This window comes from Rutilus rutilus, assembly GCF_951802725.1.
Source record: "Rutilus rutilus genome assembly, chromosome: 25".
In the NCBI taxonomy this organism is placed as follows: Eukaryota; Metazoa; Chordata; class Actinopteri; order Cypriniformes; family Leuciscidae; genus Rutilus; species Rutilus rutilus.
The window spans coordinates 2,426,313-2,443,736 of record NC_140229.1 but is presented as its reverse complement, the minus strand read 5'-3'; the positions used below and the strand labels follow the sequence as shown (position 1 = coordinate 2,443,736).

The 17,424-nt window shown below is 38.0% G+C and overlaps 1 protein-coding gene across 2 annotated transcripts in view; it reads right to left on the bottom strand.

Annotated features, from left to right (window-relative positions):
* LOC311284850 (3',5'-cyclic-AMP phosphodiesterase 4D-like) overlaps positions 1 to 17,424 on the bottom strand; it is a 218,145-nt gene that overhangs the window by 200,361 nt on the left and 360 nt on the right. The gene's annotated exons all lie outside the window — the stretch shown is intronic.

Genomic DNA, 17,424 nt, shown 5'->3' with positions numbered 1-17,424 from the left:
AAGCGGACCAGTACGATTTCTGTATGATTGACATTGTGACACACACACACACACACACACACACACATGTCTGGTTCACTATCTTTGTGGGGACTCTCCATAGACGTAATGGTTTTTATACTGTACAAACTGTATATTCTGTCCCCTTACACTAACCCTACCCCTAAACCTACCCATCACAGGAAACATTCTGCATTTTTACTTTCTCAAAACAACTCATCCTGTGTGATTTATAAGCCTTTTGAAAAGTGGGGACCGCTGGCTGGTCCCCACAATGTAGGTGATCTCAGGTTTTACTATTCTTATGGGGACATTTGGTCCCCACAATGTGATATAAACAAGGGCACTCACTCACTCTCTCACACACACTCACTCACTCACTCTCACACACTCACTCACTCACTCACTCTCACACACACACACACTCACTCACTCTCACACACACTCACTCACTCTCACACACACTCACTCACTCACTCACTCACTCTCACACACTCACTCACTCACTCTCACACACTCACTCACTCACTCACTCACTCTCACACTCATTCACACTCTCACACTCACACACTCATTCACTCACTCACTCACTCACTCACTCACACACACACACACACACTCTCACACACACTCACACACTCACTAACACACTCTCACACACTCACTCACACACTCACTCACTCACTCACTCTCACACTCACTCACTCACTCTCTCACACACTAACTCACTCACTCACTCTCACACACTCACTCACTCACTCACTCACACACACACACACACTCACTCACTCTCACACACACTCACTCACTCTCACACACTCACTCACTCACTCACTCACACACACACACACACTCACTCACACACACACACTCACTCACTCACTCACTCACTCACTCACACACACACTCACTCACTCTCACACACTCACTCATTCACTCACACTCTCACACACTCACTCAATCACTCACTCACTCACACACACACACACTCACTCACTCACTCACTAACACACTCACACACTCACTCACTCACTCACTCACTCACTTTCACACACTCACTCAATCACTCACACTCACTCACAAACACACTCTCACACACTCACTCTCACTCACACACACTCACTCACACACTCATTCACTCACTCACTCACACACTCACTCACTCACTCACACACTCACTCACTAACACACTCTCACACACTCACTCACATACTCACACACTCACTAACATGCTCACAAACACACTCACTCACTCAGTCACATACACACTCACTCACTCACTAACACACTCACACACTCACTCACTCACTCACTCACTCACTTTCACACACTCACTCAATCACTCACACTCACTCACAAACACACTCTCACACACTCACTCTCACTCACACACACTCACTCACACACTCATTCACTCACTCACTCACACACTCACTCACTCACTCACACACTCACTCACTAACACACTCTCACACACTCACTCACATACTCACACACTCACTAACATGCTCACAAACACACTCACTCACTCACTCACACACTCACTCACTCACTCACACACTCACTCACTCACTCACTCACTAACACACTCTCACACACTCACTCACATACTCACACACTCACTAACATGCTCACAAACACACTCACTCACTCAGTCACATACACACTCACTCACTCACACACTCACTCACATACACACTCACTCACTCACTCACTCACACGCTCACTCACACACACACTCACACTCTCACTCACACACACTCACTCACACACTCATTCACTCACTCACTCACTCACTCACACACACACTCACTCACTCACACTCACTCACTCACACACTCACTCACTAACACACTCTCACACACTCACTCACATACTCACACACTCACTAACATGCTCACAAACACACTCACTCACTCACTCAGTCACATACACACTCACTCACACACTCACTCACTCACATACACACTCACTCACTCACTCACACACACACTCACTCACACGCTCACTCACACGCTCGCTCACTCACTCACTCAAAATATCAATAACTGATTATGTTATGGTCAATATGAGCTTTTTGTATTTCTATGCATTTTTTGCATAGTAAAATAAAACCTGTAGCTGTAGTTTGCCTTATTTGCCAAATAATTTTGTCAGTAAATATTTTTTTCTTTCCTCATATTTAAAATATTTCAAAAATATTCTCCTCATATTTTAATCGAACTTGTCTGGAGGGGATATTTGTTTATTTATGAACCTACAACTCACTCACTCACTCACTCACACTCGTCGGTTCTCAGCAGCCACTCTCTCTGTACTGACCCACCTAAAAAATACACCAAAGACACATGCACACACTCATTTACTCTACATTCAACTATTGTTCCTCAGGCCATGTAGCAATCAGTGTTAATGAGAAAATTGAGTTGGAACTAATGAAAGACACCCTTTGAGAAATCAAGATGACCTGACGTAGATGAACAAGAGGGAACAAAATTAACACTCACCAGGAGCCAAAGGCTAGTAGAAATTGGCTTTGGGAAGAAAAGAAAGAAACAGGACTACTGGCCACTGGACAATATGACTTTTAGGAAATGCAAATGAACAAAGAAATTCAGAACGGTAATTTTTAGAAACAAGAAAATGTTCTTCAAACACTTCAGACCCTTACGGATAGATGACTAGGTTGGAAGAACACTTAATTTTCCCAGAATGCAATACCTGGCTGTCACGTCCGAGCATACAGATGTAATGGCCCATCAAATGCGTTTAAATTAGTTTAGTTTATAGGCTTAACGGAAACAACGACCGATTTTTACACGTTTTACACGTCCCAACGCTCAAAACAAGCTATCAAAGAAACAATTAATAATGTAATTTGGAAACATACTTAAGACTGTTTTGAATGTGTTGCCCACAAGAATATGGCCCTATACCCAAAATAAGTACAATATGAAGGCAAGTAATAGACGATTATGATTCTTATCATAAATTGTTTAGTTTAAATAAATAATTAATTAATTGGGACAAAACAGATTTAATGCAATAATGCAAAAACAGTTCAATGGCTGGTAAGCAATGATCTACAGTATGACATGTACACTGGTCCAAACGTTTGAGGTTGGAAAGATTTTTCTAATGTTTTTGAAAGAAGCCTGTCATGCTTAACAAAGCTGCATTTAGTACAGTAAAAACTGTGAAATATTATTACAATTTAAAATAACTGTTTTCTATGTGAATATATAGTAAAGTGTAATTTATTCCTGTGATCAAAGCTGAGTGTTCAGCATCATTACTCCAGTCTTCAGTGTCACATGATCCTGCAGAAATCATTCTAATATGATGATTTGATGATCAAGAGACAGCATTTAGTTTTTTAGTTTTTTTACATTATTAACGTATTTACTGTCACTTTTGATCAATTTAATGCGTCCTTGCTGAATAAAAGTATATATATATATTTTTTTTTAATCATACTCACTCCAAACTTTTGAACAGTAGTGTATACTTGAGAGGCAACAAGTTAATTTTGAACACTGTCATTAACTAAGAATCTATCATTTCATCATCAGCTTGACTCCCTGATGGATAGTCGCTGAAAAATACAGACGTCAAACAATGTGTTTTCTGTCAGGGAAGTGGCATGAGGAAGTGTAACATGCATTAGCTGCCATCCAGCTCCTGTACACAAGACAAACAGATGGTGTTACTGAAAGTCATCCATCTTATACTGTAAGAGCCGTCTGCAACCACAACCTCTGTACAAAAGGATGAAATCGTTCAGAAAAAAAGTGACATTAGACAATAATGTTACAAAATAATAACCAACACAACTATGACAGCACCATCACACCAAACAAAAGCGACCCAGGGCATCACTGAATCACTGCGTGCCAAAACAAAAGCGCTTAATCATTTAAAATACTTCTAGCATCCATCTTCTTTTTGTGGTTTAAGACAAGCATTCAGCGGTGTATTGATTTCCCAAAAGATCTAGAAGTCTGGCTAACATTCAGAGGAATACAAAGCAGGTCTCTGAGGACTGTTCAGAATAGGGCTGAAACGATTAGTCGACATTGTCGACAACGTCGACAATAAAAAATTGTCGACAAATATCTGTGTTGTCGAGTAGTCGTTTAATCTCACGTGACCTAATGTAAGAGCCTGCAATATCGCGATTTGACCGCTACGGCGCTGTAGCGCTAGAGTGTAATGCAGCCGTTACAAATGCATTGCGGTAGAAGAAAACAGCGCGAATTATGACGGAGTGAAAACGAATCCGAACCTATGATCCGAACTAGCAAGGTGTGTGAAAGTTTCACAAAACTTCAAACCAAGAATACTGTCGTGTGCAATACATGCAAGGCGGAACTTGCTTTTCACGGGAGCACAACATGCATGTTAAAGCACAAGACGAGCCGGTGAGAGGTGAATGTTCTCCAGCTGGAGCTATTAGTAGATCTCTTTATTAGATAATGCAATACTACTAATAATAGCAATAATATTAACAATAATAATATAATTACAGTAATGTGATGATTTATTTTTGCATAGAATAAAGCTTGATCGAGCTTAGGAGTCAGGGCTGTTTTTATTATTGTAACTCTATTAGGTATTACGGTCTTATCACTTGCCTGTATTTTGTTCCATGGTTGTTTTTTATACTGTAAATTAAAAGGTGTATGAGAATGTCTGTCAGCTCAGCTCAATTGTCATGTCAATTTAAAAAAAAAAAAATTATTCTTATAATAATTGTTTGCAGATTAAGTTTTTCTGTAATGCAGCTGATAATTTTTTTGTTTATTTTTTTCTATTGAAAGAGAACAGAAGAATATTTAACCAATGCTTAGAGAGCATTTGTGCGTGATTTGAGTTGGACAGAAATCTGAAAACTTAAAGAGAATGACCTGTTTAGTTGCTCAAAGTTCATTAAAACAACCATTTCAAAAGCTGAAGTGATTTTCTTGTTTTATATTATAGTTAGAATATGTATAACTCAGAGTTTTAACTAATTGAAAAAGCTGAATAATCGTTCCAAACTTACTGATTAGTCGGAGAAATAATCGACGATTAGTCGATTAATCGTTCTAATAATCGTTAGATTAATCGATTATCAAAATAATCGTTTGTTGCAGCCCTAGTTCAGAAGTGCATTTGCTTGCTTAACCTGTTAAGCTGCAACCCCACTTTTGAAAAATCCCCAGAAATGACATACCCAAACTGAAACACATACAGTTCATGAACCCTTTGTACTAAAAGCACAAGTATGATCTCATTTGAAAGCTGACACCTGGCAGTTTATTGTAAATGTAGAATTAATTATTGTCATAATGAAAAAAATTGTTATAAATAGCTTCAAAGTTTTGTAAAGTTATTAGAAATTATTTTTTATGAAACATCCTCATGAAAATAAAATTGAAGTTGGCACTGGAGCAATCTAGAAATGCATTATAGCTAAAGCCACATGTCTAAACATTTTATGTTTAAAATCTGAAGATAATAAGTCCAAAACTCTGGATTTAGTTCAATGTTTTTCAAGACCATGTCAAATGACTTTATTTTTAACGTCCTGGAATGTCACATGATCATGGCTCTTCTTCATGTTCCATATATGGACTATTATTGTGCATGTAGCGCCCTCAGGCTGTTGGTATGAATTAAAAACACAGTAAATCAGAGTCCCAAACGCTCATAAAGATTACATCGACGCATTTGGGTATAAATTCAATAAATATTATTCCTGTCTATAGAAATATGATGTAAATCTATGAGAATCTATCAATATTTCTCCAAATCTGCACATTTTTGAGCTAAAGCCCTGAGGGACGTTGTTTTGTGTATCGCTGTCATGACGACAGCACGGAGTTTTTTATGAATGAAAGCGGCTGACGCGCATAATTCATATTAAAGGTATCGACTCATTTTTTCATTTCATAACTCCTGACACAAATTAAGACATAACTGTCACTATGAGTTTCTCAGAATACAATAGTGGTTAAATACTGAAACTTGAGTATTATATCTTTTTAATTATGTATAGTTTGTCAAGGTATAACATTAAATCTGATAGTAATTTTGAATTAAATAAATAAATAACGCTTCAGTGCGCGGGCGCACTGGCAACGCTTAACAGGTTAAAGGGGATGTCTAATGCTATTTCATGCATTCTGACTTATTTAAAGTTTAAAAAAAACGAGTCGGATGTATGACGGGGTATTTCTGTGCCAATTATGGGTGTAACTTCCGTTAAGGCGAGACACTACAGGTGAATAGGGTACCATTTTTAACTAGCAGATATCACCATGAAACTTTCCCAGTTGATAACCTACATTAAGATGAGAAAAAAATTTATTACAAGTTTTCTGTAATTGAATGTTTAAATATGCAAATTAGGCAATATCTAATTAAATATGCGCTAATTTGCATATATTTTAAAAACCGAAATCTGAGTATTGGATATAGCCAGGTTTAAAATAATTTTTTCATTGTGTTCACATTTTAGATGGGAAAAAAAATTACAGAGGGTATTTATGGATATCTACTTTTGTTATCCTGTAAATCAGAATATACTGTCAATAGCCTTAAAAAAAAAATTTTCGCCATGTTTTTTGGAATAAATTGTTATATAAATCAGGCTAGGAATAATACATTTACAAATCCCTCTGTAAATGTCTTCATAATATAACTAGGTACAAGACTGGAAAGTTTGGTGTATATAGGTGCAACTGAAGTGGAGATTTCGGACTTGGAGAATGAGAGAAAAGTCATTTTGAGAAAACGGGCTTTAAAGATTTATCATCAGCCAATGAGATTGCGCATTCAGCCCTTCTACTTTCACGATTGGTTGCTGATAAAAAGGAAATGCCATATTTGGATCCGACAGCATTGTACAGGAGAGAGAGAGCTTTCTAACGGTGTGTGTGATGACAGGGAGCAGACAGCGATCATGGAGCAGCGTGAGGATTTACAACGCCAACTTTTGTTGAATTTATGAGAAATCTACAGACGCAAACAGACAAAGTGTAGTAAAATAAAGACCTAAATGTGTATTTCGGACTTTTTTTCACCACAAGTCTGAAAGAAGAAGACAAAAATCTCAAAATTGACCAGTAAAAAAAAAACTATGTTTTTGCCTGCCGTGTCTCGCCTTAAGCTGTAAACAATCAGTGAAAGGCTCACTCTATGAACGCAATAATACGTGTTTTTTTTTAAAGTGTCGCAATGAGATGACATTATTCTACTCACCCTTCAACCGGCGAACATTAAAAGGACATTTAAAAGTGTAAAAGCATCAAAAAGATTCTTTCAACAGACCATGAATAACCCCAAAAGCGTGAGTCTTTCCACAGCAATAACGGACGGGTTAAATATCATTGTAGTGATATATATAATATACTACTTCAGTGAACATACGTTAATGTTCATTAACTTCAGCATTGCGTGACGCTATTTCAAAGTGATCTCAGTCATTTTGACAGATCATAAATTGTATTTACCTGTGAAAACAAACCTGGAAAGAGGCGAGAGGATTTGAGGAGAAAAACTAGAGATTCTTCGTGCATTCCAGGGAATTATTAATGGGATACATCGTAAGTTAAATCGGGAGAACAGACCACAAATGTGCAGGATATGTTGTCATTTTTCATACTATGACAGCAGAATGCGGGAAAAAACTCAATAATCACGAGGAAAAGAAAGCAGCGACTGAAAAGAGCTCTTGCCATAGATACTCTTGTTATAACATGTCACGGTAAAATACCAAGTGTTACGCTATTCTCATGATGTCTGAAAATAAATCATTCAGTCAAATTGACGGATCAGCTTTACTTGTACGATAACCTTATGATTTGAAATGATTAGTTTCAGTGTTTTTGAGTGGAAGTTCCCCAAACCAGAAGTGCCACCCATAATTCAAAACACAGTATTCATTTTAATTTTATGTCATTTTCTATTTTAATTCCTTGTATGAGCACTTCTCCCGGAAGAGCGCGCGCACACACACACATCAACCAAAGTGAGAGTAAGAGCAACGTCCATCAACATGCTTCGTTCGTTGCTCGAGAAAGATTTGACATTTTGTTTTTAGACCTAGAAATCAATGTCACCAAAGTGTTTTTATGATTGTGAGTGAAAGATAACCATGTTCAGCTTCCCAAAGTTCCCGGCGTTAGGGGAACAGTGGATGCAGTTAGTTTTTTCCGGGGCTGTGCAAGTGTGTTTGTTTGTTCCCAGCATTTCGGTGACAAATGTTTTATAACATCTGAAAGATAGCGCAGTCCCAGCGCTAAAAGATCCCGGTCATGAGTCGGAACCGCAGGCGGTGAGTAAAACTGCATCAAATGCCTGTGTTTAGTTGGCAATCGGCGTGCAAGTGCATATCATTTAACCAACACGAGCGTATAGTCAAAAGTTATTTGATTTCAAATCAAAAGTTATCCAGGGATAATGCGATGATGTATTGTGTGTGTTTAAATACATTTGTTTAGCTGACCACTAAGAGCCCTATTTTAAGGATCTAAGCACATGCTAAAGCGCACGACGCAAGTGCACTAAAGGCGTGTCCGAATCCACTTTTGTTAGTTTAACGACAGGAAAAATGGTCGGCGCTCCCGGTGCATGGTCTAATAGGGTCGTCCATATTCTCTTAATGAGTAATGGGTGTGTTTCGGTGCGTAACGTGCAATAAAGTCTCATCTCCCATTCCCTTTAAAAGCCAGTTGCGCTCGCGCCATGGCGGATTTGCTATTTACATGGCGGATTTGCATGCAGAAAAACTGAATGCTTTTCTAGTGAGGAAACGGATCTGCTGGTGCGTGAGGTTAAAGCCAGCAGACCATCTACGGGATAAAGTGTACTTTAAATAACAAAAAACAATAGTGTGCCATTGACTTTAGACCAGGTTTCAGTTGGTCAATGGCGAATCTATTTCAGTTCCTCAAAATAGCAATGCGCCAACAATGCACACCTTGTTTTCAGACTAGCACACCCATGGGCGAACAGATGGGCGCAAACGCATTTGCTATTTAAAAATCGTGGCGCAGGACGTGAAAATGAAAACTGCGTCGGGCTGAAACTAGCAGAAAACACTTGCGCCTGGCGCTGCATTGTGCCGAGTGTATAACAGGCCCCCATAAGTGTCCATTTGTTTATTCTAAAACCACTCCGTGCTTGTGACTCTTTACATGACTCCACCCACGGAGCTCAACTGTTTGTCTTTTATAAATCTGATCAAACTAAAGACTCTTCAGAGATATGAAGGATGCAACACTACTCTATAGGTACTCAAGATTAACATGAGATTGGCAGAAACTGTGTGATATGTACCCTTTAAGAATACCACCCTACTAATGGCATACACCCAGAGCGATTTGTATTCAAGCGTATTGCTGTTGCGCTTTCAATTAGCACTTGAGAAGGTAGTAGCACTACTTGAGTGGTGTGAAGAGTCTAGAAACTCCCACTTTTACAAGAGCATCAGCAGTCTCTCGACTCCAAAATGACTAACATGATAAAATAGAAAGCAAGGTTTATTTTTCCTCTCAGCTCCAGCTGGACTCTTCATCACAAAGCGACACTGACCGTGTCAAAGCTCCAGAGCTAGCCTGTATGTTTGGTTTGTTCTTTTAAATTAGCTGTCTGTGAAGAGATTTAAGAGGACAGCACTCCCCTAAAGCAGCTTCACATGACTTGAAGCATGTCTGCAAAGCAACATTCAAGTGCCCAAAATCTCTCAAGATGATTAGCCTAAAATGATGAAGCCTGTATAATAATATCTGGTCCTTCCCATCATGCACAGCAAGTCCGCTCTCAAATTATAAGTTTGGCCCTGGGATGCAGATCTTCAATGATTTATTATGCTGTCAAAATCCATCAGTTGTCTCCAGCTCAACATATTACAGGGGGAAAATATTCTGGTGTAATGCGAGCCAACCTCATACTGCAACATTACAGAGGCGCAGACACACAGATGATGCTCAGGTGGGAAAATGGGTCATTATTTCAGTAAGGGTATAACAAAACAATAGTGTTATTGACAGCAAAGCCATTCTCACCTGCCAACAAAATGCCATCTTGCTATGTCCAGACACAAGTGTTGTCTTTTCCCGCTGTTTGCATTAGGGCCGTCAAAATGGCTGAAAAGCTCAATTCGAATTTCTTTCTTAAATATTAGCAAAATTCGCATTATATTCGAATTCTAAAGGTTAGAGGGGGGAAAAGTGCTGTATTGTCTCCTATGCCCAACAAGAGGCCGCAAGCGAGCGCAAAAAGCAAGTATAAACCAAATCAAGCATCGCATCTTTTATTGAAATGAAATGACATTCACTTTTTAAAGTGCATTAACTTTTAAATCAATTGTTCTTGATTAAACTATAATTTCCTTAAGGACAATTAGGTTACAATAGTGCATAAAACTGTGTAAGTGCATCTGTAACCTGAGAAAACACTCGTAATGAAGCGTAATGAACACTAAATAGCAAACTGGCATTCAGAAACACTCACTTCTACTCACTACATCTACATATAGTTCATCAAAAACACCAGACGCTCTTCTTGATCTGAGCGAGTGCTGAGCGCTTTCTGTTGACAGTGTTTCCAGCTGATGAAAACACACGCTCAGCTCTGACCGATGTGCAGGTTTGGTCAAGTGTGTCGTTGCACAAATTTTGCCATGAACTGAAAGGGTTTTCATCAGCAAAAAGCCTTTTTCCACCATTTTTCTGCCATTTTTAAAGTTAGCAATGCAGCCGCAGCGCTGTACACTGGATAAGCTAACAAAATCAAACCGCGTCAGTTATGCCATCATCATGTCTCGCGCATCTTGGCACACCAAAAATTCAAATACACGGTTTTTGCATTCGAATGTGCAGGTTTTTTTCTTCTAATTTTTACTTGACAGCCCTAGTTTGCATCATTCTCTACAAAGAACTAACTGTACAGCGTCTTCAAGATCAATGAAGTAGGCTAACACTTGTGAAACATTCACTTTCCCTCCATAAACCCAAAGAGAGCGTGTAGGGACGTGAAGCTAGTTACAGTGGCCAGGATATTGCAGCACTAGAGTGTCTCTTGAGGATCACCCAGCGCTCTGGTCAATAAGCTGACACACAAGCTATTGAGCCCGTAGGCCTGTGTGTGTCAGCTTCCATCGCAAGGGTCATGCATTTAAAACTTGCTCAAGTAATATTAGGAGAGAAAAATAATTAAATTCCGCAAAAATGGGAACTTCGACGGGGAATTAACAGCTAGCCCGGAGCCAGTGTAAGAGTGTTTTGTGTTGCATATTGCTTTGGTAAATTCTGGTGATTAGACACCAAGACAATGTCTTCTAACTGGCTAAAATAGATTTGCAATTTGCAAAAATGACTTGTGATCGTCTTGAAAATTCAGACTACAAAACCATTTAATAATAATATTAACAATAATAATATTGTAATGTAATTTGAATATATGTATATTTTTTAGTGAGCAAAAAATGTTAAAGAATGAAACATATCTGTAATATATACGTAGGGCTGCCCTTGACTAAAGATTTTTCTAGTTGACTAGTAGACGTTCATTTAAGCGATTAGTCGACTAATTGCACGTGTATATTAATGAGCTACTTCTAGTCTAGCTTCTAGACTAACAATTAATTGAATATTAGGGCACAGCCCTAGCAATATATAAAAATGCATTGGTAAAAATAAAACTTTATTAAGATGCCATTTTGTGGTTAAACAGAGGAATGAGAAATCATTGACAGGGCAATTAAAGATTTTAACTACAGTAACAAAACAAAAATCAAAAATAACTTATTATTGAGTCCTGTCAAATATGACTTTTAGGAAGTGACAGTATTGTACAACCTCAGCTTCTTTTAACACATTCCTTGCTGGAATTTCCGACCAGCGACATTCCAGTAGACGGACACAAGCAAATGATCCAGAGTTTGGGTGGAAACACAGCCATAACTTTGCTGCAAATTAGACAACCATTCACAGGTACAACTCTATAGTACAGACCCTGTGGTTGGACCTGCCCTTGACCCTGATGAGACATTATGTTGTTACACAATACTCTGATAATAAATCTGATAATGTTTCATTTTATAGCTAGAAAGTAATGCACCAGTCACAGGGTCATACACCATAATGAGGATGACAACTCGAGCTTACTAATCTGAAACCCCCCCTAAATACAACCATGTCTATCTGACAAACAACCCCAGCAGAAAGCAATGAAAAACTGAGTGTCACACCAGAGTGAAGCTCTTTAATTAGACTAAGTGCACTTTCTAATGCATAGTAATGACCTTTTAACTCCTGAGCATTACTGACTTTTGACAGCAATTACCCTCCAGAAAAGAACTGTAGTTTAACATACATGACACAAATCTGACCAAACTGAACAAAATTCAGACCAATGGGTGACAGATGTCATTTGTCTACCCAGATAACAGGGAACGTTCGTAGAAGTTTGGCTAACATTCGGTCAAGGTTCTCTCGAGTTCTTAATAGAAGATCTTCAGTCTTTAATAATGTTGTCAAAATGTTATCATAAAATAATTATTTACACATCCTTCATTAAATGTTTTTTTTTTCTGAAATGTTATGGTTGGGTGTTCGTCTAATGTTTTTTAAACGTTACTACTTGTTTCAGAACGTTAAGAACTAGGGCTGGGTAAAAATTATCGATTTCTCGATTTTAATCGATTCTCATTTTTACGAAGCGATTATTAAATCCCAAGAATCGATTAGTCATCCTGTTTTCAGTTGATGAATGAATGGAACATTGTAGCGCATCCCATCCAATAAATCGCAATAATCTTTGTGCTTTGTTACTATTGATATGAAACAAAGTCTCAGATTTCAAATTACGTCCATTTTCGTACGAAATTCAAAAACATAATTACCGTTTTGTCGCAGTGGCGTGAGATCGCTCTGGCTCAGCTCAAGAGAAGCAGAAGCACATGATCTTCTCTTCCACCTTAATAACACCAGTTACAGCGCGAAATAAACATGAATGAGCTTCTGAAAGTGTGTTAAAAGATAGAGAACAACTTATCGAAATCCGTATCATGTCACATGGAATCGCTCAATCATTGTTTCAACTGTTGGAAAGACGTTAGTAAACAATGTCATGTAACGTCACATTTACCTCAGAAAAAAAAATATCCAGTGACCATAAACTCGTTAGTCAGCTAGAAAAATTAACTCTAGAGGAGCATTTTGTTAAATATATGCACCATATTACATATTCATTATCATTTTTAATGTTCTTCAATATTTAATGCATGTTTGAATAAATAATCTGTAAAAAAAATTATGACAGCCACCCAGGGATGGAAATTAGCACCCGCCACCAGCCAAATGCGGGTGATTTTGTGTTGTGGCGGGTAAACTCGCTTCACCTACCGGCCACCGTGGTGGGTAAATAAAAATATACTGTTTCACACAGACGGCGGACACTTTTAGAGGACATAAGTGTACGCTGAAATAAAGTCTTTCACCTCAGAAAAACGGACTTTCTTGTCCTGTCACGTCAGCCGTTATCCTGTTCTCGTAGCGAACACTCTTCAATTGCACGCGCAAATGAGGCGGCGCGCGCTGTGTATCGCCTCTGTATATAAAGTGCAAAATAAACTACGAGATACTACGATACTACGATAAACTACTAGCATAGGCCTAATGTTTATTTATTAGTACTAGTCTTTACTATATTCTTACAATTTATGTTAAGTAAAGGGGGACAGTACTTGTGTGTGTGGAAATAGCCGGTTTCAATAAAACTACTTGTGACATGTCATATTTGGCTTTGACTTTGACTGAACATTTGCTCTCACTTTGCGGAAAAAATATCGGGATATATATCGTATATCAATATTCAGCCTAAATAATCGGGATATGACTTTTGGTCCATATCGCCCAGCCCTAGTTTCATTGTTGGGACTAAAAACCTAAAACTGGAAGCCATAAAAGACCACGAATCATTCAAATGCCACATCCAGGTAAAAAAGAGAAATATATATAAGAGAGAAAGAGAAAATGTCAGTATTTCATTGAGACTTGAGATTAAATAAACTGCTTAAGTATTGTAGATCTTGTAGTATTAATTTTCACATGCAGTTACACATTGTCGGTTAAAAACAAGAAAGTGGCTGGTAAACACATTGAGTGGCTGGTAGATTTTGAAATCCACCAGCCACAGTGGCCGGTGGACAAAAAAGTTAATTTCCATCCCTGCAGCCACCATAAATTTTTTTTTATAATTTCATATAACTTTATTATTATAAAAATAAATAAGTGTATTTTAAGTGTTTGTATATAAATCAGTTCATTTTTACCTTCAATATTACAGTAGGCTAATGAAGCCTATAGGCTAAAACTGACTCCCATAGTTTACGGCATTAGTGAAGAGATTTGTTTTCCTTGAGAAAATTTGCAATGTATTGTCCCTGATATCCAAAATAATCAATATTGAATCGAATCGTAATCGAAATCGAATCGAATCGAATTGCAAGCTTGTGAATCAAAATCGAATCGAATTGTGAAATTTGTGTCAATACCCAGCCCTATTAAGAACACATTCAAAAGTAACATTCCCATATTTTTTTCCAAAATTATACATTTGAATGTTCCAGTTACATTCGCATAACCCAAAGAAAGTTTTCAAAACTGGACGTTTTGAATTTTCAGAGAACATTAAGAAATAATGTTTTCAAAACATGAAGGTTTAGTTCATCCAAAAATGAAAATTCTGTCATCATTTACTCACCCTCATATCGTTCCAAACCCGTAAGACATTCGCTCATCTTTGGACCACAAACGAAGATCTTTTTGATGAAATCTGAGAGCTTTCTGTCCCTCCATTGACAGTCTACGCAACTACCATTTTCAAGCTCCAGAAAGGTAAAGACATCATTAAAGTAATCCATGTGACTCCAGTGATTTAACCCCAATTATACAAAGTGACACGAGTGCTGTTTGTGCAAAAGAAAGGCCACTATTTACAAACTATTAATCTCCAAAACGCGACGCATGCGTGTTGTGTTGACGCGAGAGCAGACGTTGCGTGAACGTGCTTGGATATTAATATTTTGTAAATAAAGTGGTAAATTATGTTTGAAGCACTCGTGTTGCTTCATAAAATTGAGGTTAAATCACTGGAGTCACATGGATTACTTTAATGATGTCTTTACTACCTTTCTGGACCTTAAAGGCCCCATGAAATCAAAATTTAGGTTTTTTAGCTTTTAGTATGAATATTTTAGCCTTAAGGTTATGGATAAGCTAGTGTGCTCCAAAACAATGACAAAAATTTGCATTTAGGAGATATAAGCATTCAAAACTTAGTTTCTAACTTCCACTAAAATGGATCACGGATTTTTATGACATCACCGCGGACTTCAGCTTCTCATCACATCTTCTGACCAATCAAATGCTCTCTAGAATCTTAAAGCTCCGCCCCTTGTGCTATAAATACCACCTGTCCAAAGGGACCGTTGACACGTCACGGAGCAATAAGGGTTGTTCGGTTGCCCAAACGCTTGAGTTTTATTCCGTTTTCCAACAGTACGTTGGTTAAGAATGAAATGGCTCGAATTTATTCACACCTCTATTGAATCAAACGTATCATCTAACGAGCTCGGATTCGCTTCCATGGTGCTGTTAATGTCAAGTACGACTTGCAGTCTGTGAGTTAAACTAAACGCTATTGGCTATTTGAAAAGGGGGAGGAGCCATTCAATATGTCCCGCCTTAGCTTCCTGTTTCAGTGGAAATTACGTCAATGCATCATACAAAACTGCGCGTTTCAAGTGGGACTTTAAAAGCGGTAGTTGCGTAGACTGTCAATGGAGGGACAGAAAGCTCTCAGATTCTATCTATCCTGCTGGATTAGCGCAACTCCGTCCTAACAATGATCTCTCTGTTAAACTAAACGCTATTGGCTATTTGAAAAGGGGGAGGAGCCATTCAATATGTCCCGCCTTAGCTTCCTGTTTCAGTGGAAATTACGTCAACACATCATACAAAACTGCGCGTTTCAAGTGAGACTTTAAAAGCGGTAGTTGCGTAGACTGTCAATGGAGGGACAGAAAGCTCTCAGATTCTATCTATCCTGCTGGATTAGCGCAACTCCGTCCTAACAATGATCTCTCTGGGCTGCACTCAGGGAATGAAACCCAACACTGGCATTACTCCTTATAAGCAATATACTGGGAGATGAGGGCAGCCCGCCCAGAATGCCCACAGGACAAAGTGTTCTCTGTATTTAAGAGCAAAAATCCACCTCTGCTCGACCCCCACTGTGTTCATCAAGATATGTTCGGTTTGAAACCAACTCCAGAGACAAAAACCTCTCAAGTCAGCAATGCTGTGTAGGTCTAATCAGTGACAGAAAATCAAGAAATGCCAACTGAGTAGGTTAACACTTGCCGTGCCATGGCTGGCACATCACTGTTTTTCTTTGTGTGTGTATGGGAATGAGAGGACATGGTTAGAGGTTAGGTGAGAAAGACACTTCGGCACATTAATTATGTTCGTAAGTGGAGAAGTCTGTCCTCCTGAGGACAATTCAAGGTGGAACAACAACTATGATTAATGATCAGCAAAACAGAACTGTGCCACACAGCAAAACTCTGAAACTGTCAATGACTACTGGCATCAGCGTAATCTAGCCTAAATTCCCCTATTGATCGCTTTCGTATAATAAATTACACCATTTAGACTGCCAAATAACTTTAAATACAAGGCTTAAAGCTATAGTAATGGTCACTGATATTATTAATCAAATATTCATAATGCATATTATGCTTTTATTGTTGTAGTTTAAGGATCTTTTTAACTAGTATTGTGAAAAACATTAATTAGCATTAATATCGTTATCAACAATCAAATATTAAAAAAAATAAAAATCTCCATATTTGGTCGTAAAAATAACAATATATGTCAACACAATTGAACGGATAAATGCATAAATGCCAATAAGCTCTATTTGACACACACTCCTCACAAGCGTTAGATAATTCTACCTGAAAGCACATGAATTTGCGCTGGTTCCGCCCAAGCAATATTCATATTGTGCATAATTAGCCAGATTATTCATATACTGTCTGATTATACTGACATAAGCCCCATATAAACCCTAAATGCCACGCAAACTTTATTGCATTCCGGCATTAATAGTGCATAGTCATCTAATAAAATAAATAAACAGACCAAAGGACGAGTAAGCAGTGATCAAATAGGTTACTATTAAAAATATTTGCGCAATTGAAAAAAAAAAAAAAAAGTCGCAAATCCCTGAGAGAAATCGGGGAACTTTAAAAATTATAATAATATTATTTTATTGTTAATATTGTCTATTGTTTTCTATTAGAGATTAAATATTTTGAATGTGTACTCTAATTAGTACACCAATAATTAAATGATTATATAGATCAAA